This window comes from Thamnophis elegans, chromosome 5, assembly GCF_009769535.1.
Source record: "Thamnophis elegans isolate rThaEle1 chromosome 5, rThaEle1.pri, whole genome shotgun sequence".
Lineage (NCBI taxonomy): Eukaryota > Metazoa > Chordata > Lepidosauria > Squamata > Colubridae > Thamnophis > Thamnophis elegans.
The window spans coordinates 67,472,502-67,488,773 of NC_045545.1; positions in this window are offsets into that span (position 1 = coordinate 67,472,502).

Sequence of the window (16,272 nt, forward strand, 5' to 3'; positions counted from 1 at the left end):
TTTCAACTCCAGGAACAATTTGTACTATAACATGAACCCTTCCTCCAAGCAAGGAGAATTAACAGTGGATATCAAATGCATCTATAAGAGGATCTGCAAGGAATCCCTTGCTGATCTAAGAATATGGGGTAATGGAGCCCTTAGTTGTGGGCCTCAGCTATGTAATACTTTGTTAGATACCATGCTCCAAGCTAGAAATGAGGGTACAGTGAGTTCTAGTCTGACCTTAGACTACTGGTTCTGTGGGCGTGGCTTTGTGGGCATGGCAGGGGAAGGATACTGCAAAATCCCCATTCCCATCCCACTCTCAAAATTTCCACTACGGGTTCTACAGAAGCCTTCAGAACTGGCTGAATACCACCTCTGCCTTGGGGCAGTCACTTACTCTTAGCCCAACTCACCTCATAGGGTTGCTCTTATGAGGAAAATAGGCAGAGGAAGATGTGTTAGGTATGTTCCCTGCCCTGAGATATTTATAAAAAAATAATAAAGACAGGATGAAGCACGTATGTTCCCATGGACTGGCACAAGTCACCTGTTGCAATTTCCAGTCTGTATTTTTAAAAAAAGCACATTACAATGAACCTTGAGATTAGCACAGTAGGAGTTACTGATCTTTCTCTTTGCAACAGTGCACACATCTTATTTATCAGCTGAATTGGTTTCTTTTTTAAAAGAAATCTTCACTGCATCTATTGTATTTTTTCAAATTGCAATACCCACTCAATAAAATAATAGAGTAATAATGATAAATGAATGTTCTTCACTAGCGCCAAGGGATAATCTACTCTAAGACAAACCCAGATAAGAAAACAACAGAATACCACTTTTCTTCGCTTAAGGCTGTCAGCTAAAACTGCCCAAACACATTACTGATCCTCTATGGTCCATTTTAAACCATGACACTTCCTCTTCACAATCTTGTAATTTAGAGTATGGGTTCACAACCCATAGCTACTTAAACAGGAACAACTGCCAATAGACAAAAACAAGCCATAGCGACACAGACATAGGATATATAAAAACTAGGGAGGAGGGGAAGAGACCCCAGTGACAATTCTGCCTATGTATCCATTCTAATCATTATTATAGGACTGAATCACATTACCAGAAACGTTAAGGGAACATATGAGGAATGATCAACCCTAACTTTATCATGAAGAAGGTTTAATGTAATATCTCACGGATTAAACAAAAACCAAGGCACTTTGCCACTTTGTCTTATTTATCAGACGATCTACGATTCAACATATTTATTCTTTATAAGTTTGTGAGCCTGGTGCTCTCAAACTATTTCAGCCACTATTAAGCCAAACTAGCCAATAACTAATTAGCACAATCTTTCCCCCCACTTCTCCATTTGCCATTCTCTACCTTGAGTGCCACTCAGCTTCCAAAACTAAATGAAAAAAATGAACATTTCTTCCCTCTCTTTTTTCATAAACTGGGAAAACATGTTAGTAGGTTTTTGCCCCACAACAAACCAGGCATAGTCTCTTTATATTTTGGGATCTTTGCGGCAAAACTGATTCTTCTTAAGCATGTACGGTAATGTTATCTCAAATGATCAAATGATCAAAACTCCCTTGTAGCAGGGGTGAAATCAACTTAGCTTCGCTACTGGTTCACAAATGTGAGCATGCACAATCTTCTGGACCTTCCACGCATGCACAGAGTGTCAAAAATGGGATGTGATGACATCTGGGCATGTGGATGGAGCCTCCCCCCCCATTGCCACCGCTTCACACGTACCGGATAGAAACAGCTGAATTGCACCACTGCCTTGTAGGATTTTTCTCCACAGGTTGAACTGAATGAGTGACACATGAACTGGTAGATGAGAAATATGAAGGTAGTTTACAATGTGGGTGAAAAGATAGCCTTAAACACAAGATAAAATGTACTGAGATTATGTATGATTTTGGAAGAAGGAGAAGAGATTTAAATAACCGATTTTCTGAAGATGGCTAGGAACTGATTTTTTTTCACTGTTATTGGCATCATTTGATAGACTTATATGTGTACAGCAACATATGTAAATAAATTTAGAATCATAGAAATACAGTCTATGAGTTAGAAGGACCTTATAGATCATTTAGTTCAATCCTCTGTGCAGTGTAGCAATCCACTACATCATCCCTGACAAGTGGCTATCAACCTGAATTCCTGTATCTTCTTGGTCCTTGTCCTGCTCTCAGTTTCTAGTGCAAACAGGTTTTTTTCTCTTATATGATTTATTGTTAAATATTTATAGATTACTATCACATTTCTCCATCTTTTCTTTTGCAAGCTAAAATATCCAGCTTTAACTATTTTTGAAGGAATTTGATTTCCACCTCCCTTATTAATCTAGTAGTTCTACTTTCTTCATTATAGATTAAAAATCAGATAATAGAAAGGATTTGTTCAATTTTTCATAAGATATTGACTTCACAGCTCCACTGAACTTGTCTCCATCTGAAACTTTGAAACACTTTCTAATTTGTTTTTAGCTTCCACTCAATATTTCGCCTTTTCTTAATTTTACCTTTGACTGACCTAACTCTTCAATAACTATTTGCGGAACTAATTTGAAGATAATTTTGTCCTTGATTTGACCCCTGTTGGTCTACTATTTACACTGCTTACTGTAACTGCAGGATGCAGTTATACAATTTATACTGGAACTTTACCTATTTATTTGCAAGAACTCGGTGCTCCATAAGTTGTTATATAAAGGCTGATGTATTTACCTGAGGGTAATGTGAACTGAAAATAATGATTATTAGCCTCCCCCTTCCCCCCAAAGCTAATAAGATTTACTGGATAACAGTCCAAAATTTTTAAAAACCATGGTAATGGAAAATGCTAACAACACGAATTCTAGGTGTATCATATGGAAGCAATTGATTTTTTTTTTGGCTTAGGTTAATTCAGGGTAAATGCAGATGTGATTACATAAGTCTATGGTTACAAGGGGACTGCAATTATCTATAGTGAAGAAAGCTCATACATAGTCAAACTGATTATTGAGTTATTATTACATGTTGCTAGGTGTTCTTATACATCACAGATGATAATCTGCTTTAAAAATTAACGTGCTTACATGGTTTTTCATCATTTGATCATTTCAGATGTGACCTGTGCACAGGCCAAACATAAAAGAATATGTATTGTGCTGATTAGATCTTGTTTTTGACCTCTATAAATATATTAAAATGTTTGAAAAAACTCCTTGCATAAGGCACACACACCAGTTCTACCCAGGGGGGGAAAATACTGTTTCAAAGTATGCAGCACATTAGGGACTGAGTTTGTCCTGCCCTTAAGAAACATCCATGTGTTTAATCCACGTGATCAAAGACTTAGCAAGAGCTTTGAAAAATGACAGGGCAGCAGAAATTATGGATCCACTGAAGTGACAACACATAGCTTGATGAGAATGCGATGGGAAATGAATTTTCAGCTAAGTGGACATGTCCCCTGTCATCCTCCCCACCCCGAAATAAGGCAGCAGCTGCATGGAACAGCCAAAGAAAAGCTCAATGATAAGTGGAACTAAATTAATCAGGATCTGTTTTTTTTTTTTTTTATGACTTTACCTTTAACCTTACATTCAGTTCTGGCCCCCTAATTGCAGACTTACAATGGATGAATTAATCCATTATTATAAACTTACCTGGGGAAATCACCTTCCATTTCTGGAGTGGACATTCATTCAGCAGTTCAATGATAGGAGAATATGTAGCAAATTGATTTATTAAGGTGTCAGAATTAAAGTAGACATGTTTTCTCACAATCCAAAGAGTATCTCTTTTGCCAAATGATGCCATGGACGATTTATAGGGGGTGAAAATGTTTCACTGCCCCCTAAAATACTGTAGGTTGGGAAATTAGATGGCCCATGAGAAGTTGTTATTTTTGAGTATTTATTAATGGTTTAAGAAAACTGCAGGACTTGTACACACAGTCTTCAAGGTAAAAATCTGTCTCAAAGGCATATAGTGTGTAAAGTGCAGGCAGGAGCAACATACCCTAAATGGCACAAATAAGTAACTAGCATTGTGCATAGGAACATTTGTATATGGGTTAGAACCAAGCCCAGATGGGAGATCCCACAGAAGGTTGTGGAGAATAACAGGGCTAATATCCTGTGGGACTTCCAGATCCAGATGGACAGGCAGGTACTGGGCAATAATCCAAACATCATGATAGTAGTCAAGGATCAGAGTGATAGACATGGAATGAGCCAACTCACCATGGCCAACTTGCCTCACAGGACAACTTGCTGTGGAACAATCCAGCAATTCAATTTAATTATTTAAAATAATGAGACAGTTATTTTAATTTTTGTCATTCACATTTAATTTTGTCCTTCTTTTGGAATCCTTTCTTTAATGATTATATTCCACCATTTCTTTGATATTAGTGTAACTCTTATCCTAGAGCGAATTGTTCTGTAGTAAATGGCCATGGCAAATTGTCCTATGATGAATTGGCTGAGGTGACACACACACACACACAGAGAGACACACAGACACACAAACAAACAAACAAACAAACAAACAAACAAACACACTCCTTCTTCCTGATTTGCTGCCATTTGGCACCCTTTGTCTATCAGGGTATAGGACAGGGGTGTCAAACTCAAAGCTTTAAGGCCTGATGTGGCCTGCGGCATGCTTAAAACTGGCCCAAGGGGCTGGTCTGTAAATAGCAAAGGACTGGCCTGCAGTGCCTCTGGCAGCCAAAACGGGGTATGGGGGGGGGCTGCATACAGAACTACAATGCTGATCCAGCCCTTGAAGAAATCCAGTTTGACACCTCTGGTCTAGGACAACCATATATGCTATTATACACTATGTATTTTTAACACATATATACACAAATGTATGTATATACACACACACATATGCATATGATGGTTTATAGGGTTTGTTTCTCAACAACTATTGTAGGTTTTTATGCTTTGTTGATATCACTTTTTGTATTCTTTTAATGTTGGCCACCCACCCAGAGTCAAATTTCTGAGTTGGGCAACCATATAAATAAACTTAATAAATAAATAATAAATGCATTTAAAAAACCCATCCAGCTCTGTTGAAAACATGAGAACAATGTTCTCATATTTAGCACCAGTTTATGCTTCCTGAGTCAAATAATTTTGCATGCTTTGCATAGACAAATGGATATTTATGGAGCCAGGCAATTCCTTTCAGTAAATTCAAATTAATCTGTATTTAAAATTCTGATTCCAATAAATATTTAATTTAGTTAATTAAATTTTGAGTTTTTTTCAGTAGATCTGGATAATATGATTTGAATTGTGGAAATAATAAATTGTGACAGGCTTTTCAGGGAATGCGTCAGCACAGTAGATAAGAGGAATAAATACGTAAACATATTTAATACTAAGAAGTCAGAAACAAGATGAACGTTTGAGACTTATGATGCTCTTGAGCTGCCCCAAAGCATTGGTAAATATCAGGTTTTCTTTCTCACAATGTCCATATAACTTACACAAATTCTCCAGAAGATTTTCCTTAGGAAGTAATATGGCCAAATAAAAATAATGTGGCACATAAAATGAAACAATTTAGATCTTTGATCTTTTTTTAGGAAATTTGCACTTAAAAAGGAAAGGTATTCCCGACCTCAGTTCTGTAAAATGAGGGGGATGCTGTATATGCATGTTTTCTTTAGAATTGTACATCTACTTCACATATGAGTACAACCAAAGTTAAGTTCCAAAAGAGTTATGTGAGGTTGGCAATTGAGTAAGCTAATAGAACAATTTAAACAAAGTTTGTTGATACTCTTGGTTGTTCTGAAACAGCTCTTTTGAAGGTTTTACACAGCCAAATTGAACTAAAGGTTCTTTTACTCTAGGTTCTGAATGGAGTTAATATGCTTTTTTTTAAAATCATTGTGGAATATAATTTTTAGGCTAACATGCATGTGGTAATAATGGGATTCCAGTCTGTAGCATAGCACTTATTTTCTTGAATTCCTGTTATATGTAATTAAAAGAACCAGGGAAATGAAAAAAGGGAAAGGGTTTTTCTAAGATCATAAAGAGCCATGGATAATCAGAGTAGGCAATATTCACCAGACAAAATAATAATTATTTTCCTATTATATCTTCCTTCACTAATTGTTCCAATTCATAGCAATTTCCCTCACCAAGAAGACATAATAATGTAGCTTTAAAGAGATGGTGGAAAGAAGAATAACATAAGTTCATGCTTCTAGGACATCAAGACCTAGAATGAGAAAGGAAGGTGTGTTTATAGCAGTTCAATGACTTGAGTGCACAACAAGACTGCTAAAACCCTTGATAATATCTCACTATAGTCTTTGGTACAGCCAATGAGTCTTTCAGACTTATAGGACTTAAAGTTGCATGATCTTGATCCATGCAAGATCAGCAGATTTCTTTCAACTTTCAGAAGAGTATATTCAGTCTATTGGGTTACATGTTGCATCTGGATTTCTGATTTGAGATGGGCTGAGTGAGCATGGATCTTCCTCTTCCTCCTCGCTCAGGGATTCTGAGTTTGAGAGTTCATCTGGGACTATGAAGCATTCTTTCATTCACTTTCAAAAATCCACTTTTGAGTATAAAAACAGTGATAAGAATAATTATGTTATCACAATAACAACAAAAATGTAAACAATAATTTGGATTAGTTTTTGTTGTTGTTGTCATTATTATTTCAGCTTATCATTCCATTTTGTCTATGAGTCACTTTTCTCTGTAGGAAAAATTCCTATTTGCTTTCATGCTATTAGAGAATGCAAATTTTATCCAAATTTCTGATGAAGAAAGCAAGTGATGAAAACAAGCCCAGGAGAATCCTGGACTATAACTGAGAATACTCCTTGTAGTTCCAAATAACTTTGGGCAATACTGTAAAGAGGTTCAGAATCTTACATGGAAATGCATTACTCAAAGAAATATCCTGGCTTTCATTAATTATTACAGAGTGTGCTAAGCCTGATATGCATGCTTTTTTTTCTAATATGTATTAGCTGGTAGATTTGCACTTAATATAATGCCCTTGTGCACAAAAAAACATCAAATGGGTTAATGAATGTCTTTGCAACATGTTGAAACATAGCTTAGAATAATTAAAGAATGATTGTATTTAATCATTTATTAGTTATTTCTGAAATACCCATATTTTTAAAGTGTAAGATGGCCACTACCTTCTGATGCTGCAAGCACTATTATTTATCTTCTAAAACATTATAGAACTCTATTATAAATATTTATAAACTGATTTTTTTTTGCCAGTCAGAGACTATGTTTGCACATCACACTAAAATATTCTTCATTATGGAGGAACATGTTTGTAGTGCCTCTGGTGCTTCTTAAGTGATTAATGGTTTGTATTGCCTACAGTTAGCTTTAACCAATCCTATTTATAACCTAATATGATTTTGGAACCAATTATCGCCAGTCTTCAATGATGATTCCTACTAGTAGTATGCATTAAAAAAAGGAAATGTAAAACTGAAAGCAAAACTTTTGAATAGTCTTCTCTTCTAAGACACATAGATAAAGGTGAAGTCAGTTTGAAGTTTGATTGATCAATTTTCTCAGAGAAGTTCTTTTTTTCCCTATTTTTTATTTTTTTTAATAAAAACAAATAAAATCACCCTCCATTACAAAATTATAGAAAGTAGAAGTTCAAACAAAACAAAACCAAAGTAAAAACAGTAGGACGGAGAAGATACAATGTTTGTGATCAGAAAAATTGAATTAAAAAAATACATAAGGAGGTAATAGTATTCCTTTCCAAGTGAGAAGGCCTTTGGACCCAAAGATTTTAATAACTATTGGATACTTTTAGGGAAAGTTGTTAAGTAGGTACTGCTGCATCAATTACGAAGCCCCTAAAGATTAGATCACTTATGGGTTTTTGAGACTATCAATCAAGGCATCTTGTTAGATCACCTAATAGGGTTGGGGATTGGAGGTACTATCTTCAGTAGTACCATTCCTTGCTTAGCAGACGGGTTTAATAAACTATACTGGGGAATAAACAGTTGATTTGGTGGCACCTGCTCTTCAGACTTGCAAAGGGAGTAGTTATTTTTTCTACTTGTTAACATCCACATGAAGCTGACGTATGATATCATCCAATAACTTGGATCTACTTTGCCATCCCAGGTTGTAGGGGAGATATCTTATCCTGGTGCATGGAAACTGTTACAGTCTTGGATGAGACAGAGCAGTCTGAAGGTGGATTCAAACCAAAATGGAGGTACTATTTGTTCATGAAGGCATTTCATCAGTATGGATATTGTTTCTGGATGGGTAGGCACTATTTCTGAAGCTACTTCTGAGCTCATAGCTGCTTCTAATACAATAGGTGAAAGCTATAGCTAGGGCCTTAGGGGCCTTTACCAAGTTTAGCTAATGTACTAATACAAAACAACTTTATTGCAATAATTCATGCTCTGATTACAACATGGTTACATTGCTGCAACATGCTTTGCAAGATACTGCCTTCAACCATTCAGAAGATGCAGTTACTTCAGGATGCCCTAGCCTAGTTCATAAACTAATTGGCCACCATTGCTTAATATTCTTATGTTGTGTTATGTTCTGTCCTGGCTGCCAATTTCAGGTAAAATTTAAAGTGCTGGGTTTCACTTATAAAACTTTTTATCACCATGGTAGCAAAAGGAATGTATGTCCCAATCAGAATAATCGCAACCTATTAGGTCAAGGGAGAAACTACTGTCCCACTTTTGAGAAGTAAAGAGAGCCAAGACCAAGACATGCGGCTTCTCAGTAGCAGCACAAATTCTCTGGAACATTCTTCTTGTGGAAATCAGACTGATCCCTGCCCCTAACTGATTTTAGTCATAAATATGCTGAATAACAAATTATTCCTGACAATATTATAACTTTTTTTTAAACAGAACTTTTTTATTTTTCTTTAAAAAAAAAAACACAAATATGTCATCATTTGTCAATCATTAAGACATTGAAGTACAATTTTTTTGTTGTTGTGTGTACCCCTCCCTCCCTCCACCCCCCCACCCCCCCTCTCCTTCCCCCCCCGACTTCCCAGAACCCGTACACGGTATGGATTTTTAACTAACACAGTCTAAAATCTATTGAGAAAAAAGAAATAAAGAAATTAATGACATTCTAGATTGACCTTAGCTTCTTCTTACTGAACTGACTTTTAACAGTTTAAATCATTTCTGATCTTAAGTATAGGCTAACTGGAATTTCTTAGTCCCGTATTTATTTTGTATATAGTCAATCCATTTTTTCCAGGAATAAACTTTATCCTTCTTTTAAAAACATTTTGCATGACCCACCATATTTTTATCCAAAATGCCTTAACCTTTTGGCAGGTCCACCATATATGATAATATGTAGCGTCGAGAGAACCACACCTCCAACATTTAGGCTGTACATTCGGATACATAGAAGCCAACTTTTTAGGATCTAAATGCCATCTATAGAACATCTGGTAAAAATTTTCTCTCAGATTTTGAGCTTGTGTAAATTTCACATTTCTTACCCAGATTCTTTCCCATGTATCCAACATTATTGGTTCCTCAATATTTTGAGCCCATTTTATCATACAATCTTTAACTAATTCTGTTTCCGAATCCATCTGTATTAATACATTATATATCCTCTTTATATGCATTAAGCTTTGATCTCTTATTTGTTTAAACAGATTATCCTCAACTTGGATAAAACCAATTTTTTGGTCTATTTTCCACCTAGCCTGTAATTGCCCATACTGGAACCATGTTTGAACTACCTTCTCCTCTTTTAATACCTCTAAAGATTTTAATTGTAATACCCCCCTTTCCGAGGTAAGAAGCTGTCTGTAAGTAATTCTGTCCTGTTTTTGTGCTGTATTCATATTTTCAATTGCGTGTCTAGGAATTGCCCACATGGGTATCTTGTCATTTAATTTATATTGGTATTTCTTCCAAACCCGCAATAAAGCATTTCTTAAAATATGACTTTTAAAATTCTTATCCAATTTTTTGTTGAATAACAGGTAAGCATGCCAACCAAATACCAGATCGTGTCCCTCAATATTCAATATTCTATCATTGGTTAAATGAGTCCAATCACTAATTACAGATAATGCCACTGCATCATAATATAGTTTTAAATTAGGTAGTTTCAATCCTCCTCTCTCACGTACATCTTGCATTATTTTCATCTTTACCCTCGGCTTCTTTCCTGCCCACACAAATTTATTGATACCCTTCTGCCATTCTAAAAGGTTCGCATCTTTTTTAAGTATAGGTAACATTTGGAAAAGAAATAAAAATTTTGGTAAAATGTTCATTTTCACTGCCGCTATCCTACCCAGCAAAGATAAGTGCAATTTCTCCCATTTTTTCATCTCTGTCTGTATGCTATGCCAAAGTGGTTCATAATTATGCTTATATAATTTCCCATTTGAAGTTAAAATGTTAACTCCAAGATATTTGACTTTTTTAACTACCTCACATCCTAGCATCACTCCTAATTCTTCCTTTTGTTTAATATTCATATTTATAGCTAATATTTTGGTTTTTCCTAAGTTTATTTTAAAGCCCGACACTTGACCATATTGATTAATCGTATTCATTAAAACCATACTGGATTCCTGCGGTTGTTCCAATATTATGACCAAATCATCCGCAAAAGCGCGGACTCTATATTCTTGCTGCCTAATCTTGATCCCTTTTAAACCATCCAAGCCCCGTATTTTATTCAACAATACTTCCAAAGTTATAATAAACAATAATGGGGACAAAGGACAGCCCTGTCTTGTACCTTTTCCAATTTGAAAAGAGTCTGTTAAACTTCCATTGACTATGATTTGTGCTGTTTGCTGTTGGTATATTGCTTTAATTGACTGTAAAAAATTATCTCCTATCTGCATTTTTTGCAGTATCTTCAGCAGAAATTGCCAGTTAACTCGATCAAAGGCCTTCTCAGCATCCAAAAATATAAACGCAGCAGGGATCTGGTTGTTCTTTCCCAAATATTCTAATGCATTAATAATTAATCTAATATTACTTTTCATCTGTCTCCCTTGTATAAAACCTGTTTGGTCCGTATGTATCAATTGTTGAATGACCAACATTAACCTATTTGCTAATATTTTAGTAAAAATTTTATAATCTACATTCAGTAATGAAATAGGTCTATAATTTTTGGGTTGAGTAGTATCTTGATCTTCTTTGGGTATCAAAGATATAAACGCTGTCTTCCAAGATGGAGGGACTTTACCTTCCGTTTGAATCATATTAAATAATTCTCTAAGAGGTTCTACCATTTCTAACTGTAAGTTTTTTATAGTAAACCGCTGTCAAGCCATCTGTACCTGGTGCTTTCCCTGACTTTAATTGCTTAATTACCTGCAGGATTTCCCCCGAGGTTATTGGTTGATTCAATTTTTGCCTGTGTTCTTCTCTAACTGAAGGTATTTTCTCTTTGTCTAAATATTTGTCTATGTCTAAACCATTAATTTTATCCCCTTTATACAGTTCTGTAAAAAATTCCCAGAAAGCCTTTTGAATCTCTTCCTGTTGAAACACCTCCTTCCCTCTATAAATCAGTTTAGATATATTTCGAGTTTTCCTTTTTTTCCTAATCTGATAAGCTAACCATCTGCCAGGTTTGTTTGCATTACAAAAAGTATTGTGTTTTGCATATAATAAATTAGTAGCTACCTGGTCAGAGATCAACATGTCAAATTGAGATTTTAATATGTTAATAGCTTCCTTAACCTTTGTATCGTCTGGGTTCATTGTTAACTCCAGCTCTTTTCTCTTAATTTCCTCTTCCAGTTCTGTTCGTTTTAACCCTTGCTTATTTCTATGTGTTTTATTTATATTCATCAAAACTCCTCTCATATACGCTTTGCTTGCATCCCATACAAATTCCATAGATGTACCCTTATTCATATTCAAAACAAAATATTCAGATAGTAATTTTTTACAATCATTAATATACTTTTCATATCTAAATAAGTTTTCATTCAATCTCCAAGACCTTCTTGCCTGCACTACCCTTCCCAACTCCATCCAAACTGGGTTATGGTCCGAAAGGACCCTAGCTGCAATCTTTGTTTTCTTGACCCTAGAAAGCAAATCATTAGTGGTTAGAATAAAATCAATCCTTGAGAGGGATTGATGCCTGTCCGAGAAGAAAGTGAAGTCATATTCCTCTGCATTTCTTTCTCGCCAAATATCTCTCAATTCAAAATCATCCATAATGTCAAAGAAAGATTTGGGTAACTTTGCTCGCATCTTGGTATTTAGGCGGGAAATCTTCTTATCTCTCTTAGTGTCTATCACTCCATTCCAGTCACCCAATAGTATACAGGAACTATAGTCCCACTGTACTAATTTAGCATGAAGATTTCTATAGAATCTATCTTGCTGTTGATTTGGAGCATAAATTCCCAAAAGTAATGTCTTTTTCCCTTCTAAGATTAAGTCTAAAGCAATATATCTTCCGAAGGGATCTGCTTCTATTAATTCAGCTTTCATATCTTTTCTTAAGTATACAACTATACCATTCTTCTTTTCCATAGCAGAAGCTGCAAAATGTTGACCAAGTTTTGAGTTGATCAAATATTTTTGATCAGTTGACTTGATATGAGTTTCTTGCAAACAAATTACATCGTTCTTAAACTGTTTGAGATAATGAAATATTTTCTTCCTCTTCTGTGGAGAGTTCAGTCCGTTGACATTCCATGTTAAAATCTTAGTTGTCATCTTTGGTTGGTTGAAGCATTTTTAGAGCTTCCTGCACGGCCTGTTTAACCTTAGGTCTAGCTCATCCCACTGCTTCCAGATTTGTTATTGTAGTTCCTTGATCGATGGCCGATGATTGCTTAATATTCTTATGTTGTGTTATGTTCTGTCCTGGCTGCCAATTTCAGGTAAAATTTAAAGTGCTGGGTTTCACTTATAAAACCCTTTATCACCATGGTAGCAAAAGGAATGTATGTCCCAATCAGAATAATCGCAACCTATTAGGTCAAGGGAGAAACTACTGTCCCACTTTTGAGAAGTAAAGAGAGCCAAGACCAAGACATGCGGCTTCTCAGTAGCAGCACAAATTCTCTGGAACATTCTTCTTGTGGAAATCAGACTGATCCCTGCCCCTAACTGATTTTAGTCATAAATATGCTGAATAACAAATTATTCCTGACAATATTATAACTTGACTGTGACACTTTTTGTTTTATTCAATTTTTTTAATTGCTTTATTTTTATTATAATTGATTTTATGTTTATGCTAATCATGGCTGCTTTAAGCTGTTTTGTTATATCATATAAAGTACTGAGAGAGTTGTAATGATTACAACAGGATATCAGTGTGATAAAATACTAGCCAGCTAGATTCCAGAAGACAAACTCATGGGAGCGTTGTTGCTGAGAATCAATGTTCTGCACTCTCCATTATACTTGAGAAATAAATAAATAAATTCTGAATTCTTGTCCCTTATCTAGGAAACCCATCATTAAAACATTCACACACAGTGAAATTTTCAACTGAATAGCTTACAGTTCTTCAACAATTTTCTTCTTTGTTTAACTAGTGTTTTTCCTCAGTTTCTCATTAAATGGTGATTCTCCTCCTAGAATTTTCTTTAAATCCAGCTGCTTTGCTCTGATATTCTGCCAAGAATGAAACAAAGTATTTGGTAGACAGTCCTTCATTCATTTCATATTCACAGAAAGTCACTCCTCAGAGTGGGCTTAATGGGGCAACTTTAGGAGCAATACATTCTGACTTATTTTTTTGTTCTTTTATCTTTTTAATTGATATATATTTCTCTTCCCCCAAATTCAGGATGGTTCATTGTACTGTTGTTAAAAGTCATAGTATTAAAACTTATTCTGTGTGTGGACATATAAGAGATTCCTCATTCTTGCTCTAAAAGAACTTTTGAAAGTTATTTGTCAGATGATTTTTTTAAAGTCATTTCTCTTGGATTTTGATACATTGGAAATACAATACAGCTTTTGTTACAGTAGTAGAATTTGATGATAAGAAAAAAGAAACTTTTCCAAAGCCATAGAATAGGTAAGGGCCACTTAGACCACTGAGTCCAATTACTTGATTGATTGTTACACAAGGACCCTCACCTGGTGGTCAAACAAGCTTTTGACTAAAGACTCTTTAAACCAGGGTGTCAAACTCACCTCATCATAACTTATCGGGACTTTTGTACCTTTGCTAAACCGGGCATGGGTGTTGCCAGGGTGTGATAGCACCCAGCCCATGGGCCTGGAGTTTGACAGCCCTGCTTTAAACAATAATCACCACAAAGTGAATATGACCCTGAAAAATGGCTACCATGAGCTTCAGAAAAAAGGATGTTTTTTACCAAGGCACAGAAAAATGAATAATAATAAAAATATCATAATAATAAAAGCATCATGTCATGACAACAAAATAAAAAGTAGCAATCATTGGGAAAATCATATTCAAAGGGAAAATAAAGCAATACACAGTGATGAGGGAATAGCAACAAAACAGGAAAATATTTATGAGGAACTCAATGGAGGTCATTAGGGAAATTCTAGGCAATAGAGAAATAACATTCTGCCAGTACTGAGGGAATAGCTGAAGGCTCGCATTGGAACAACGTGTTTACTTTTTTATATATATATAAAACAAAGTAAATCCAGTACTTTGGGTAAGCAGGAGAGTGGAGGATTTTATTTAATATTTAAAGAAATTAATTAGAACTAAGTCTCACTGGAAATATTGTGGTCTAAGAAAGTAAGTACAGGATCAGAATACCCTTTGAGGATTTCAAGGTATTGTCTTGCATTATATTGAAAAGCTTTTAATTTGCCAAGTGAGACTTATTGATGTAATCATGTGTTGTTTATGTGACATCAGGTTCACTGTCTGCCTAGTCTGTACAAAAGGAGGACTCTAGTCCTCCTCAGGATGTCTGCTTCAAAAGAATTTAGTCTATAAGAATTGTTGGATGGACCTTGAAAGTTTTTCAGTTCTTCTGAGAAAGAAAGAGCTATGGCTCATCTTTTTTTGGAAGAAGAAAAATATATCTAAAGGCATTTAGGGAAAAAAATATACTGCATCAAAATAGCTGGATTTGGTCAATTCGTTTACAAGGATAATTTCACCTAATTCTGCAGACAGAAGAAAAAGTAGTTTTAAGGCTTTGAGTTTAGAGAATAGTGGAAGACATGATCCAGATTTTTGAATGCCCCTTTGATGTTGCCCTGAAAGAGATTTTAGATCTGGCAAAAACATCAGTTAAGGTTCTCTTAAAGTTTTGGCAAACAGCAAACAGTAGACTGGAAGAGCTCAAATGGTGGTGTTCAGCTGGTTTGGACCAGTTTTTGCGAACTGGTAGCAGAAATTTTGAGTAGTTCAGAGAACTGGCAAATACCACCTCTGGTTGGCCCAGTCCTCCCCAACTGTCGTTCCCTGTCCTATATTCCCTTGTTTTTTAGCTCAGCTGATTCACCTGGCAGAGTGGATTGCTGCACCTCAGCTGAGCTAAAAAGCAGCTCAGGTCACCAGCGCTGATACCGAGGGTGGTTTATGAATGTTGCACACATGCGCGAAGCACTCTCTCATAAATCCGGTAGGAAAAGATTTGGAATCCCACCACTGCTCAAGACCTTCTATGAGATTAGCAAAATGTCATGGGGGGATATTTCACATTTTTAAGACAAATAAATGATATTTATTAAACTAAACATCAGAAGCTGACACAAAAATAGTAAATGTAATGTCTCTGAGAAATCCTTTCCTCATCCTTTTCCTGCTCAGCCAGACCAGTGTGTTGCTAATTAAGATCATGTTCCAAGGTTTGCTGAAGGCTCTCTGTCAGTGTAATGAAATCTTCTTTCAGGCATATCAGTGTCATGGACAATCCTTTTCTAATCACCATTTAATAAGTTGGTATTGTTCCTTCTCCACTGGTTGTGGAAGGAACAAGCTAGTGCCTCTGGGCTGATAACAGTGATGCTGACTGAGAACAAAATTGCTTGGAAACAAGCTTCAGTGAACAGAAAACTCTTGAGAATTCAAGGATTCTGTACTATTGTCACATGGCAAAGAAAGCTTAAGTACCACAGATGGCATAAATCAAAGGACAATAAGCCCTTTTACATTTACTTGGAACATTGCTTTCATTCCGGTTTATCAGACCTCAGGCAAATTTAAATTCAGCCTTTCTCATTTAGAGCATCCTTCATGATGAGGTGAAATTAGTGAATGGTATACAGCAACAACCAACCAACCAACCAACC